This window comes from Peromyscus maniculatus, chromosome 3 (genome assembly GCF_049852395.1).
Source record: "Peromyscus maniculatus bairdii isolate BWxNUB_F1_BW_parent chromosome 3, HU_Pman_BW_mat_3.1, whole genome shotgun sequence".
NCBI lineage: Eukaryota > Metazoa > Chordata > Mammalia > Rodentia > Cricetidae > Peromyscus > Peromyscus maniculatus.
The window spans coordinates 145,079,803-145,094,846 of record NC_134854.1 but is presented as its reverse complement, the minus strand read 5'-3'; positions in this window follow the sequence as shown (position 1 = coordinate 145,094,846).

Genomic DNA, 15,044 nt, shown 5'->3' with positions numbered 1-15,044 from the left:
CTGTGGGCTGGCGAGAGGGCAAGGCACACAGGAGCGTGTGTTGCCATGCCTGAAGACCCGAGTCAGATCCTAGGACCCATACCATGAAAGCACAGAACCGACTCCTGAAAGTTGTCCTCTCACTCTGTATATGTACACACTTCTGTGCACTTACACACACACACACACACACACACACACACACACACACACACACACACTTAATAATATGTTTTTTGGGAGGCAGGGTCTCATCACTATGCTGACCTGGGTGCCCTGGAACTATATTGTAGTTCAGGCTGGCCTCAAACCCACCAAGATCCACCTGCCTCTACCTGCAGAGTTCTGGGATCAAAGGCCTGGGCCACCACACCCAACTCTGGAGATTTTTTGAATCCATTTTGTTTGGGACCATGCCTTTAATCCCGCCACACAGAAAGCAGAGGCAGGTGGATCTTGTGTGTGTGTGTGTGGGGGGGGGGGGTGTCTGAGGCCATCGAGGTGTTCTACATAGAGAATTCCAGGCTAGGCTAGCCAGGACTACATACTGAGAGACCCTATCTTAACAATAAAACAAACAAAAAATCCACTTTGTGCCTGGACTCCATGGCAAGACCCTGAGTTAAAAAACAAAAACAAACAAACGAACTAAGAATGTAAAAATCCAGTTTCAAGTTAGCTTGCTGAATTTCTTCCTGTAGCCCCTTTTCCTCATCTGTCTTTTTTCTTTCTTCTTTTTTAAATTTATTTATTTGTATTTCATGTACATTGGTGTTTTGCCATGGGTGTTGAGTCTCCAGGAACTGGAGTTACAGACAGTTGTGAGCCACCATGTGGGTGCTGGGAATTGAACCTGGGTCCTCTGGAAGAGCAGTCAGTGCTCTTGACCGCTGAGCCATCTCTCCAGCCCCCCCCCCCCCATCTGTTTCCAAAACCTCAGCTCCATTCTCCGGGTTTGGGGGCATCAGGTTTGCTCTTCTGTTTTATTATGCCACCATTTTACCACTCGATTACGCCAAGTCCGTTGTCTTGTTTTGTTTGTTTTTTTAAATTTGTTGTAACTTTTTTTTTTAGTAATTTTGCCTTTGTGTGTGTGTGTGTGTGTGTGTGTATGCATGTGTGTGCGTGTGTGTGTGTGTGTGTGTGTGTGTGTGTGCGCGCGTGCGTGCGTGCATATGTGTGTGTGTGCACACAGGCACACTCGTGACACAGCACTCGTCTGGGAGTTAAAGGGCAACTTTCAGGCATCTCCTTCTAGCCTCTTCCGGGGATCAAACTCAGATCAAGAAGCTTGCTCGGAAGTACTCCTACCCACCGAGTCATCTCACTGGAGCAAGTCTCTCTCTAGTCTTAAAAGTCCACGTTCTTGCCGGGCGTTGGTGGCGCACGCCTTTAATCCCAGCACTCGGGAGGCAGAGCCAGGTGGATCTCTGTGAGTTCGAGGCCAGCCTGGGCTACCAAGAGAGCTCCAGGAAAGGCGCAAAAAGCTACACAGAGAAACCCTGTCTCGAAAAAACCAAAAAAAAAAAAAAAAAAAAAAAAAAAAAAAAAAAAAAAAAAAAAAAGTCCACGTTCTTAGCTGGGGATGGAGCCACTTGGGAGGCAGAGCCAGAAGGATCGCCACCAATTTAAGGCCAGCCTGGGCTACAAAGTGAGACTTTGTCTCACAGCAACGACGACGAAGAAATCCACCTTATTATAGAGATGACCCTGGGTCTGGTAGTAGGCTTCCCGGTAGAAGCATGGGCGCTAGGACCCTCAAAGCTTTGGGGATTGTGGGAGTGGATAGTAGGGCAGCGTCGGTCTGGATTTCTTTCTTAGAAGCTTCATCTTCAGATTTCTGGTAATAAACTACCAGGGTTTGGAGATGGGCTGTCAGGTGGTAGGCATCTGGACATCATAACATCTGGATCTCACACACAGACTCACACACTAACAAGCCCCACCCCAGAAACAGAACAGACCTGTAGTGTAGTGTGACTTTAGTGACCTGGAGGGCATGCGCGGCCACCTTGCCGAGGCTGGTTCTCCGGGGGCCACTATCGTCCTTTTGCATCTGAAAATCTGAACAGACTGCATGGCTGCAGTGGTACTGGGACCACATGACTGCCAGTGTGAGGCTACAGCCGGAAACTGTTTTTTGTTTGTTTGTTTGAGACTAGTTTTTACTGCCAAGCCCAGGTTGGCTTGTCACTCAGGACCCTCCTGCCTCAGCTTCCCAAATGCCAGGATTCCTGTCACATGCTACCACACCCAGTTTAAGCCTATACTGCTCTGAGGTTCTCTCTGGCCCTGAGGAAGAAATCCTTGGACATCAGATCATCTTTCCATCTCACTGGCGGGCTCTCTGTCCGGGAAGGAACATTTTCCAGTAAAAATGAACCCTCCATTGAATGGACTGGCTGGTGTAACGATGGCTTAATAAAGGCCAGTTCTGTTTGAGTCACTCAGGAAATGTTTCATCTTAAAGGAAGTGCCGTCGATGATGGGTAAAATGCAAAGAAAGAGAAGGGAGGCAGAGATGGGAGTGGGCCTGCAAGCTGGCTTTGTTCATCTGTTTATTGGCCCATAAAGAATACACCCATTAGCTGAGGGCCGCTGGGCAAATGTACAGAAACATTACTACAGTCCAATCCGATGAAATTAAATCCAGGGGCTAAATACACAAAAAAATTCCCTTAAAAGGCAGGGAAAGACAGGAGAATTGCATGAGGCGGGGTGCAGGGGAGGGAGAGGGAGTGGTGTGTGTCCAGCGATGAAGTAACGGCCAAACGCAAAACTTGGAATTGGTCGCCAGCAGACATATGTCCTCAGAAAACCTGGGCTACAGAACATTGTATTTGTCCATCAAAGCTCAGTCTCGAGGCTGTCTCGTCCCCCAAACCAAACCTGGTCCCCTCTGTATCTCGGCCAAGCTAACTTTATTTATGTAACCTCCTCCTTTTCCTGAAATTCTTTCCCGTATCTCTAATCTCCATTAGGCTGAGAGTTCCTTGATGGCAGAGGCTGGGTCTTACTCATTACTAGCTGACATAATGGTTAGCACATGAGGACCCGAACTCTGACTAATTGGATTAAGTGGAGCTGGAGGCTTGAAACAGTAACTTCAAATACTCAGAATCTTAGGCAGAATCTGGAGGCCAGCGTTTTAGGGGAGTCAATGGTTTGAGAATGCACAGGGAGATCAGGGAGATCTGGAATGCAATCAGCAGCTAACGTATGGAGCCATGGGAAGCCAGCAGAGCAGGAGGGGAGCGGCGGAGAGGTCGGACGGCAGCCATGCTGGAAGTAGAGGAGTTGTTCAGGGAGGCTGCGGCAGCATCACCGCACATAAAACGTACAATTAAAGACAGAATAAGATAAGGGCCGGTTACAATCCCAGCACTCCAGACAACCACTCAAGAGGATCGCGGGTTCTAGGTCACTCAGACCCAGCCTCAAACAAAACAATGTAAAACCGATCAACCAACCACCTCCCAAACTCTCAACAACATAAAAAAAAATTTAAACAGTCTGATAAAACGGACAACTTACACAAAATAAAATAACTGCATTAGGCAAAACAAACAAACAAAAAAAAAACCCAAAAACCTGACAATTTACAAAATAGAACAAGTCCTAGAAATTTGTTGATGAAAGGGAAACATCCAGGGGTGGAGAGATGGAGAGATGGCTCAGCCGTTAAGAGCACTGGCTGCTCTTCCAGAGGACCTGCATTCGATTCCCAGCACTCACCATTATGTGGGCTCTGGGAATCAAGTTCAGGCACACAACCACATACAATTCCAACCCCAGGGGGTCTGATGTTCTCTTCTGGCCTCCAAGAGCACACATGGTCCACAGATATACATTCAGGCAAACACTCATAAAATAAAAATCTAAAAAAAAAAGGCTTTTGAAAAAGATGAACCTCCAATTTCTTATTCCCACCTGCCCAATACTCAAAAGCACCAGAGACGGAGAAACTAGAATTTGAAAATATGGGAGAGAAGCCCTCAGTGTATATAACTAATAAATAATCCTAGCTTTCAAAATCAAAGACATCAGGACATTTACATAATTAATATGCAAATTTTACATGTGCTAGGCAGCCTCTGAGATGGTACCCCAGTGCCTTCCACCCTCTCTCTCCGTGAAATCCTTCCCTCTGGAGTGCTCCTGCTTTTAAGGAAAAGAGGACAGCAGAAGCAATAGGGCACCCCAATATATTGTATACCCTAATAGTGTACCCTAATAAACTTATCTGGGGATCAGAGGACAGAGCCAGACACTAGATTAGACATGGAGGCCAGAAAGTGGCAGCGCACATGCCTTTAATCCTATCACTCGGAAGCTGAGATCTATCCGGATCTCTGTGAGTTCCAAGCCACGCTGGGAACAGAGCCAGGCGTGGTGACACACTCCTTTAATCCCAGCACTTGAGATCTAACGTCTTTGCTTGGGAAAGACACACCTTGCCTTTAATCCCAGGAAGTGATGGCAGGAAGCAGAAAGGTATATAAGGCTTGAGAACCAGGAACTAGAGGCTTTTAGCCACAGTTCAGCTGAGATTCATTTGGGTGAGGACTCAGAGGCTTCAGTCTGAGGATTCGTGGAAACAGGATCGTCTGAGGAGTTGTCGAAGTAAGGTTGGCTGTGGCTTGTTCTATCTCTCTGATCTTTCAGAATTTACCCTAATATCTGGCTCGTTATTATTATTATTATTATTATTATTATTATTATTATTATTAAGACCTTTTAAAATTCTTGTTACAAAGATTCATTTTTAATAAATTATTCATAGGTGTGTGTGTCTGTGTTGGGATAGGGTGGCCTTGAAGGCCAGAGGTGTTGGATCTTCTGAAGCTGGATCCATGGAGTCATGAGATAGCTGATGTGGTGCTGGGGATCAGAGGGAGGGCCTCTGCAAGAGCAGCAAGTGTTCTTAACCACCCAGCTGGCTCTCCAGCCCTCCCAGTGACAGGCTAATAAGAGAGCTAGTGTTGATGGGTTTTGAGGTTGCTGTTTTTTATGGTGCTGCTGGTTGAGATTGGGCAAACACTTTATCACTGAGACACACTCTCAGACCTAGTAACAGGCAGGATTTATGGAGCCTTAGTTATGTTCTGGGCTATGCTAATTGTAATCAGTTTCCAGGAGGTCAAAAGAGAAGGCGACACAGATAACAAGAAGGAAAAAAGAGGAGAGAATGTGACAGAGTTTATTTTGGAGTGGATTTGGATCTTTAAGTTGCCAAGTAATTACTATGGATAATTAAAATTATTTTATTCATTTAATAAACAAGAGGATTTCTATACACTAGCTCTATTGGAATATAGAAGAAATAAGACACAACGTTTTGTTTACATTGCTTGCAGTTTTTAAAAAAGATTTTTATTTATTTGTTATTATTGTGTGTTGTGTATGCATGCCAGTTTGTGTATGCATGCATGTGTGTTGTGTATGCATACCACAGTTTGCCTGTGGGGGTCAGAAGCAAACTTGCAGTTAGTTCTCTCCTTCTACCTGGATCATGGGGAATTGAACTCAGAACTTTAGGTCATGGGTCAAGCACCTTTATACCCCCTTGAGCCCATCTTCCCGTTCCTAGCTCCTAGACAGGATTCCATGCATGTACAATTGACAGTACAGCTGAGACTGACCTTGAACCCCTGACCCTCTTGCCTTTACATACCTTGTAGTGGGATTCTAGGTGTAAGCAACCATATCCAGCGTTGCTTACAATTCTGTAATGAAAGCTGTGGAAGTGCTTTTTATGATACAGATTTCTATTCTGATGACTTGGCCTAGATATATTTCTAGAGGGACAACGGGTCGGAGGGTTAATAAAGCTTAGGAGCCGGGTCTTGGGTTCAGCACCACAATAACAACAAAAAAGTTGAGCTGCCAGGTAGTGATAGTGCACACTTTTGATCCCAGCACTTGGGAGGCAGAGGCAGGTGGATCTCTGTGAGTTCAAGGCCAGCCTGGTCTTCAGAGTGAGATCCAGGACAGGCAGAACTGTTACACAGAGAAACCTTGTGGTAAAATTAAAATTAAAGTCTGGTTGGTACTAGCCTGTGGGGCTCTCCTGGCTGGCAGAAGCCTTGCTCTCTTCCATGCGGTATCTCCTGCTGATCCCCGGGACATCTGATAGTATCCCTTTGTATTAAAGGGAACACTGAGAACGGAACTAAGATGCTTCTGAGGCTTGGCCCCGGAGGTTCCACTGCCCAAGATAAGTCACAGAGTCCAGTCCAGTGAAAGGAAAAGAGAGCTATATTCTCGCCCTTCCTGGGAGAAAGGGTCCAAACCACACTGGCATCTTTGGTCCATCAGAGAGCCTCTTAGGTTACGTTGACTCTTTCAACAGGCTAGGGTTAAGCGCCAAACAAGGAATATTTGTATTTTGCTCGTTCTCTGAAACCAAATTCACTCTTTCCATAATTCCAAAGAAAACTTAACAAAGACCTCTTTGTTGTTCAATAAAAGGAACATTTCAGTACTATTCTCTTTAGTGCTAGGCACTGCTGGCCGCAACCCACGTCTTGAAATCGCCTCTTCTCTTGAATCAATTATCTGCATCAATTATGTCTTCTGACAAAAACACCTAGTATAAACTGATTTTTTTCTCTTCCTTTTTTTCCCTTTTGCCCTGGCTGTCTTAGAACTCTATGTGGACCAGGCTGGCCTTGAACTCCCAGAGATCTGTCTGAGCTCTGGGATCCAAGGCTTGTGCCCTCATGCCCAGCCGCCATTAAAAAAAAAACTTAATGGATGCTGGGCATGGTGGAGCACACCTTTAATCTCAACACGCAAGAGGCAGAGGTAGGCGGCTCTCTGTGAATTTGAAGCCAGCCTGGTCTATGTAGTAAATTCCAGGACAGGTAGGCCTGTTACACAGAGAAACTGTCTCGAAAAACAAAGAATTTGATGGGGGAAAATTTATTTTGATCAGAGGTAAAAGCCCATCATTGCTGGAGGGGCTGGTGGTACAGAGTTGCTCCCTGCATGGTGCCCAGGAAACAGAGAAAAAGATACAGTGTAGACAGGCCCCAGAGATATATTCTAGAGCCCTCCCTCCTGCCAATAGGCCCCTCCTCCTACTTTCTAGTACATGTCATCTACTTTGTCTCCATCCATCACACTGAGGACTGTGGCACAAACCTGTAACCCTGGCACTTGGGAGGTAGAACGGCTGGAGGATCAAGAGTTCAAGGTCATCCTCTGCATAGAGCTTGAGACCAGACTGAATGACATGAGACCCTGTTTCAAAAAATAAATAAAAAAGGCTAGAGTGATATCTCAGTGGTTAAGATCACTGGCTGCTCCTCCACAGAATCCAAGTTCAATTCCCTCCTGTCCCAGGGATCCAACGCCCTGTACATGATGCACAGACACACATTCAGGCAACCATTCGTACACATAAAATAAAGGGGAGAAATCTCAAAATTAAAAATAACCCCCAATAGCCAGGCGGTGATGGCGCATGCCTTTAATCCCAGCACTAGGGAGGCAGTAATTATGACATCCTGTGATTTGTTTTTCTCTTAATTCCTCCCTGTATTCCTTTTAGATTTCCTTTTATTTTTCTCTCAAAGGCACTTCTCAAAGCATTTCTGTCTTGTTTTTAAGATAGGGTTTCTCTCTCTTGTCCTACAACTCCCTCTGTAGCCCAGGCTGGCCTTGAATTTACAGATCCGCCTGCCTCTGCCTCCTGAGTGCTGGGATTAAAGGTGAGCACCACCACCACGACCACCTGGCTCATCTATTTCTAAATGTTAGGAAATTCCACGGTCTGGTCCGAGCCTCTTTTCTGTCTCTGGGGTGCAGCAGACTCAACTCCAAGCCTCACACACACTAAGCCTGCATTCTAGCCCTGAGCTACATCCCCGGTCTTTTCCCTCTCTTGAGTGGTCCCATCCCCAACCTCTTCTTGTGCTTTCTCCATCTTTAGTCTGCTCCCGCGGCTCCACTTGTCACTGGGGCTGTGGCACCCAGCTGGCTAGCCTCCAGTCCAATCTCCTGGCTTTCGAGCTGAATGCGCTGTGGCACTTCCTCACCGTGAGCAGGATCCCTGAAGCAGAGAGGGGAAAGCTAGAGACGCTTGTTCTATGCTGAGCTTCCAGTGAGACATACCAGGAAAACAAATCGCTCCCTCCTCTGCTGGAGGTTACCCTCCAAATCAGGATGCCATCACCTGGGCGCTAGAACCTTGGCCTGCTAAAACCCACACTAAGAAAATGGAGTCCCAGGCTGGAGAGATGGCTCAGTGGTTAAGAGTACTGGCTGCTCTTCCAAAGGACCAGGTTTGGTTCCCAGCACCCATGTAGTAGTTCACAACCACCTAACAGTTCCAAACTATCTCCTACATCCCAGCCTTCCCCGACTCTGCTCTCCAACAAAGCAGAAATCTTTCAACTCGCTTTAGCACCAATTCGATTAAGTTACTCTCTGGTTTAAAATCCGTGAAGACAGCTGGGTATAGGGGTACACATCTTTAATCACAGCATTGGGGAGGCAGAGGCAGGCAGATCTCTGTGAGCTCAAGGGCAGCCTGGTCTACATAGTGAGTTTTAGGCCAGGCAGGGCTACATAGTGATAGCCTGTCTCAAAACAAAAACAAAAACGGAACAAAAATTAAAAAACAAAACAAAACAAAACAAACCTAAACATCTAAACAAACAACAACAACAACAAAACCTCCCAAACTGTAAAGCCTCCTCCTCCTCAGGGTATGGATAAAATTACTCAGCAGTCACTATATTATATCCACAATATTTTTATCTCACATTCAAAATTTGAAACTATCTACCTCAAAGCCCCAAGCTCAGGGGCTGCAGTGATGGCCCAGCCATTAAAAGTACTGGCTGCTTTTTGAAATGACCTGGGTTCGATTCCCTGCACCCACATGGTAGCTCACAACCATCCCTAATCCCAGTTCCAGGGGATCCAACAGACATACACATGGTGTACATACAGGCATGTAGGCAAAAATTTATAAAGTAAAAAATAAATAAACCTAAAAATATTTTAAAGGAAAGTTCTAAGCTTTCTCCTCCTTATAAACTCTTACCTATGCTTCCACACCTTCCTAAATTCCCTGGTTTATCTGCTTCGCTAGATCACCTTCGTTCCCTGTCTTAGCTGTCACCTGGCTAATTTATTCAAATCTCTTCTCTCCCATCCCCTCACTTCTAAACTTCTAAGTCTTGTATAGACAAGAATGACCTTGAATTCCCTCCTTTTTTTTTTTTTTTTTTTTTTTTTTTTTTTTTTTTTTTTTAAATAGGGCTTTCACTGTTAAGCCCAGACCTTTGTTAGTCTGGAACTCTCTATAAGATCGTGCTGGCCTTGAACTCACAGGTACCTAGCTCCTCCCCTTGGATTAAAGGGCTGGCTACCAAATCCTGCTGATCTTGAATTCCTGGTATCTCCCCGACCCCCCTCCGCTTCTCCAGTGCTTATAGAAATGAATCACCTCCCTCACTAAACCTCAGCCTCCCTAATCACCTCCCTCGCTAAACCTCAGCCTCCCATTCTCTCTGTGCTGGGAATTAAAGCCGGAGTGGCGGATGTGCTGTGACTGGTCACATCCTAGCCCAGGGCTAATTTCTACCCATTCTTTGTAACTCCTTTGGGCATTAGTATTTGTTGGATTATTTTCCTAAAAGTCTATCTACAGTGTGGATTTACTGTAGAGAGGGTATCTTGCTCTATGTGGATGCTCCAAACGCAAGAGCTCAGAGTTTTGTGTACCCAAAAGACACTGTGAAAGCTGGGAGTGATAGTGAACATGGGCAATCCCAGACATGGTGTATTTTGCCTTGTTTTTATTGCCTAAAATTCTTGAAGACTCATAAATGTAACTAGTTTTTTTTTGTCATTTATGATACATTCCTTATCTTTCACAAAGTTTACACCTGTATTTATGCTAATGAGATTAGATTAGTGAGGTAAGAAAGACCTTTTTTTTGGGGGGGGGGTTTGAGACAGGGTTTCTCTGTGTAGCTTTGCGCCTGTCCTGGAACTCACTCTGTAGCCCAGGCTGGCCTCGAACTCACAGAGATCTGCCTGCCTCTGCCTCCCAGGAGCTGGGATTAAAGGCATGCGCCACTACCCTCCCAGCAGGAAAGACCTTTGGATGAATTGCGGCAATAACCGGGAGATTACAGTTGAATTTGCAGAACTGCCCCCTGCTTTCCACTGGGACGGTCTAGAACAACTCAGGAACAAATAAATTCTGGGTTAGTACTGTATCTGCTTTCAAAGAGGTTGGTGGGCACCAACACAAACCTACCCTGCGTACCTCCCCATCCAACTCATCATCTTTGAAGGGACTGCAATCAACTGATAAGCCAAGACTTCTTTATAAATTCTTCGAGAATGGTGGCAAATTCTCAAAGGCAGGGATTAAACTCAAATGCTGGGATTAAAGGTGTGCACTAACAGACCAGCTGTGATTAGCTTTTTTTTTTTTTTTCTTCCTTGGTTTTTTGAGACAGGATTTCTCTGTGCAACAATCCTGGCTGTCCTAGAACTCTATCTGTAGACCAGGCTGGCCTCGAACTCACAGTGAACGGCATATGCCTTAAATCCAAGCACTCAACCTGGAGGCAGAGCCAGGTGGATCTCTGTGAGTTCGAGACCAACCTGATCTCCAGAGCAAGATCCAGGACAGGCTCCAAAGCTACACAGAGAAACCCTGTCTCGAAAAACCAATCAACCAACCAACCAAACAAACAAACAAACCCAAATCTGGTATCTTGCAACAAGAACAATGAGTTAGTGCTATGTAGTATGACAGATGATTAAGAAAATGAATATAGAACGCACTGTTGAGTCCAGTGTAGGTTTAACAGGGCAGGTAGAGAAGACTTGTGGAGAATCAGTTAAAAAGTTCAGGTCCTCAAAGTTACCTAGTGTATAAAGAATCCTCCTTTTTCTTTTCCTCCTCCTTCCTTTCCCTCTCTCTTTCCTTCTTTTCACTGTTTTGTTTAAAAACTTTTTTCTTTTTTACAGTTATTATTGTCTGTGGTTGTAGAGATCAAAAGGTAACCCAGGGGACTTACTTCTCTCCGAGTTCCAGCGGTGGAACTCAGGTCCTCGGGCTCAGAGGCAAGTGCCTTTACCATCACCATCAGCCACCCTTGGTACTGTTTGAAGACAGAGTCTCACGTAGCCTCGATTGGCTTCCAACACTTGGAGTCAAAGATGACCAGGAACTCCTCATCCTCCAGCCTCTCCCCTCCTTGCTCTGGGATTCCTCTTTGTGCTAGGATCGCGATCTTGCACCTCCATACCCAGTGCAAATGAAGGACCTTGAAATTTTCTCCTGGAGGGAGCAATTCCCTTTGTCTGGCAGGAAGGAGTCTTTACTTAGCAATTCTCTTCAAGGAGTCCTGGCTCAGGCTTCCCTACTTTGCAGCGTCCTTTCTCAGACTTGAGCAGATGTCGGAATTCCCCAAGGGCATGATAAATACAGATCTTGCCAGACAAATACAAGACGATCAATTAAATGTGAATTTCAGGTAAACAAGTAATGGGGGCGGAGCATGTCTCAAGTAGTGCAATATTTGAGAAATCATCTTTATCTGAGACCAAATGTACCTTCCTGCCACGCATCGGTAAACACTTTCAGATTAGTGGTTTCCCTCTCCCTTGAGGCAGGTACTTCTGATGATTATCTATTTTGTCTTTTTAGGAAATTTCAAAAATACATAATCTTATTAGAGGGTTTTTCTCCATTACTAATTCTCCTATTAGCCTCACAGACAGAAAAACCTCAGGAGAAATATTATAATCGTTCATATGTTCTGCTCTTTTGTTTCTCTTTAATTTTTAAGCCTGCCTCTCTGAGTTCCTTTTTGAATCCTCAGCTAGTGAGCACCACCACATGGACAGAAGTGGTAGCTCTCTTCTTCCAGACCTGAAGATTTCACTTTTGATCTATGTGTGTTTGTGTGAACAGATACCCCATGTGTACAGTTGTGAGCTGACCAACATGGTGCTGGGGACTGAACTCAGGTTCTCTGCGAGAGCAGGAAGTGCTCTTAACCCCAACCATCTCCAGTCCGCCCCTTCCACGGTGCTGGGAGTGGAACTCAGGGCCTGGCACGTGAGGCCAATGGTCTATCACTATGCAACAGCTCTCCCCCGCTCCTTGGAGACAGGGTCTTAGGTTGGCTGGCCTGGCCTGGCCCTTGCTCTAAGGCTGAGGAGGACCTTGAATTTCCGATTCTCTTGCCTCTATCTTTTACAGATAGGCATCAGCATCAGAGCTTGTGGTACAGTGCCGGGAACTGCACTCAGGGCCTCCTGAATGCTAAATAACCATTCTACTGGATGAACGACACCCTCCTCCTTTTTGTATTTTTTTAATTTTGAGATAGCGGTTTTACTAACTTGGCCTTGACCTCACTCTGTAACTCAGACACCTTGAATTTGTTGGTCCTTTTGCCTCAGCCTCCTGAGTAGCTGGGATTACAGACTGGTCTCCAGACCCAACTGCTTTTCTGGTTTTATCCGTAATCTCAATACAGTGAACTTTCTATCAGGGCCCTCTCTCCCTCTCTGCTTTTATCTTACAGATTGCATTTTTTTTTCTTTTGTTTTGTCCCCCAAGTGCTCTTTAATAAAAAAGAATTAAAAGCTGAAGAAATAAGCCCGAGCAGATTCTATTCTAGATTGAATTCCTGGTCCAGGCAAAAGGAACTTCAAGAAACTTGCCTTGCTTGAGGATTTGTCGGGAGATTGATGGATGGCAGGCAGTTAGAACTTGGGCCGACTGCAGGAAGGAAAGCAGAGCCCAGCCAGGCAGCAGGAGGGGAGGGGGTGTCTGGAAGAAAGAGCCAGTCAGGACGGCTCAGGAAGGGGTGGAGAATGCCTCGCCTGTGTATGCAGCCGGCAAAGACCTTTCTGCAGACATTGTGCCTTTGTGAGCTAACTGCAGAGGTCTTGTGTAGGCAACATGTATTCGAATGTATGCGTTGTTTCTTTCTGATCATGGGTCTGTGCGAACTGCTGACCGCAAGAAACAGCAATGGATTGTTGAAAAGATTTTGCAGTCCGAGGGCTTGTTTGTGGTTCTGTGGTATGTGTGGCTGGCTTTAGGCCAAATGCGCTGTTTCTGGTTCCAGCTCTCTCTGAAAGTTTAGTGGATGGCTAACAGATTAAGCCAAGACACAAAGTCAGAATTTAGAAGAAAATACAGGGGCGGTGTGAGGTGGGATCAGAAGTAGAGAAAGAAGGAAGGAAATGTAGAGAAAGGGAATGAGAAGCAGAAGATAAATAACAAGTTCTTTCCTTAGGATGGAGAAACATTTCTGAGTGGGAGGGTAATGAAAAGCACTACACACCGGACAGGGTGACCGACAACCCCAGTTTCCTGGTCCTGGGGGAGGGGTCCTCAGCTCCCTCACTTCTGGGCATGCTTTATCTTGAAATGTGAGTGTTATGTGTATATTTTGGTATACCAGGGTGTTTAAAATCTCCCCCCCTCCCCCCCCCCATTTGAGGACTGAACCCAGGGCCTTGCACTTGCTAGGCAAGTGCTCTACCACTGAACTAAATCCCCAACCCCATGTTTAAAATCTTTTTTGGGGGGAGGGGTTCGAGACAGGGTTTCTCTGTGGAGCTTTGCGCTTTTCCTGGATCTCTTTCTGTAGACCATGCTGGCCTCGAACTCACAAAGATCCGCCTGCCTCTGCCAAGTGCTGGGATTAAAGGCCTGCGCCACCACCGCCCGGCTCCATGTTTAAAATCTTAACAATTATTCTGAGAGGAGTGTGAACAGTTTTTCGGGGATTCCAGATTGTGTTGCTGGTGGTGGGTGGTATAGGAGGGTAATGAGTTGTTGGTTCTGATCTGGGATTGGTGGAAGAGGATTAGAGAATTGCTTTGGTGATAATGTCTGAGGTGCATGGCTAACTTCAAAAGCAGGAGATACTGAAATGCCTCCACATTCCAAGAACTGACATTATGGCTAATTTATTGAAATTTAACAGGGGCACCCACACCTGGAAGGAGATGTTTAAGGAGGTCTAACACCCGACAGATAACCACAGGAAGTGAATTTTTGCATGGGTGAGGGTGGAAGAGAGAAGTAGTGTGTTTTTCAGACAAGGCTTCACTGTGTAGCCTTGGCTGCTCTGGAACTGGATCCGTAGACCAACCTAGCCTCAAACTCACAGATCCACCTGCCTCGCCATCTCAAGTGCTAGAGATAAAGGGGAGCGCCATCGTGCCCAGCTAGCTCCTTTTTTTTTGAGACAGGATTTTTCTATGCAGCCCTGGCTGCCCCGGAACTCACTTTGTAGCTCAGGCTGGCCTCGAACTCACAGAGATCCACCTGCCTCTGCCTCCTGAGTGCTGGGATTAAAGGCGTGCGCCACCACCGCCCGGCCTGGCTTATATTCTTAATTACAAATTCCAAAAGTGTCTTTCTTTTCCAGCACTTTGTTCCCGCCAGTTAAAGCTAGGACACTGGAAACCCCTACAGTGACACACTCAAGATGACTTGCTCTGTCCCTTAGTCCGCCTGCCTCCTCTTTCCTTCAGCTGTCATTTCCTACGCTGTTCCCTTCTGGTCTCCTGCTGTCTGGGCCATCTGATTAATTCCTCTGTTGGTTTTTTTTTTTTTCCTTCCTCTTTTCTAACCAAAGCTCAACTTTGGCAGGCCTGTCTTTCCCCCATCCCTCTCATGGTATCTTTGTCTTCAGCAGACTGGACTCAGAGGTAGGGAACAGGAAGGCCAGAGGGGGACTTCTGCTTCAACCATCTCCCCCACCAGCCGACAAAGGCTGTCTGAAAGGGGTCCCGCACAGCCTCTCTCTCTGTCACACAGTCTGGTGTGCAGAGTGTCTCCACTTCCCCACCTTAAATCCCACCCCTCCCCCACCCACCTCGTGACATCATTCTCCGCCAGCTGTGACTGTCAGGGACACTGACCTACTTTCCGTCTGTCTGTTAGACACCAGATCCTGGTTTTTCTACTCAGCTGGGTTTTCTGCTGACCCCCTTCTGTTCCCCACATGTCAGTGGGCCCCCTGACACCTTGAAATAGTTTGTGGTCTCAGAAAATAGTT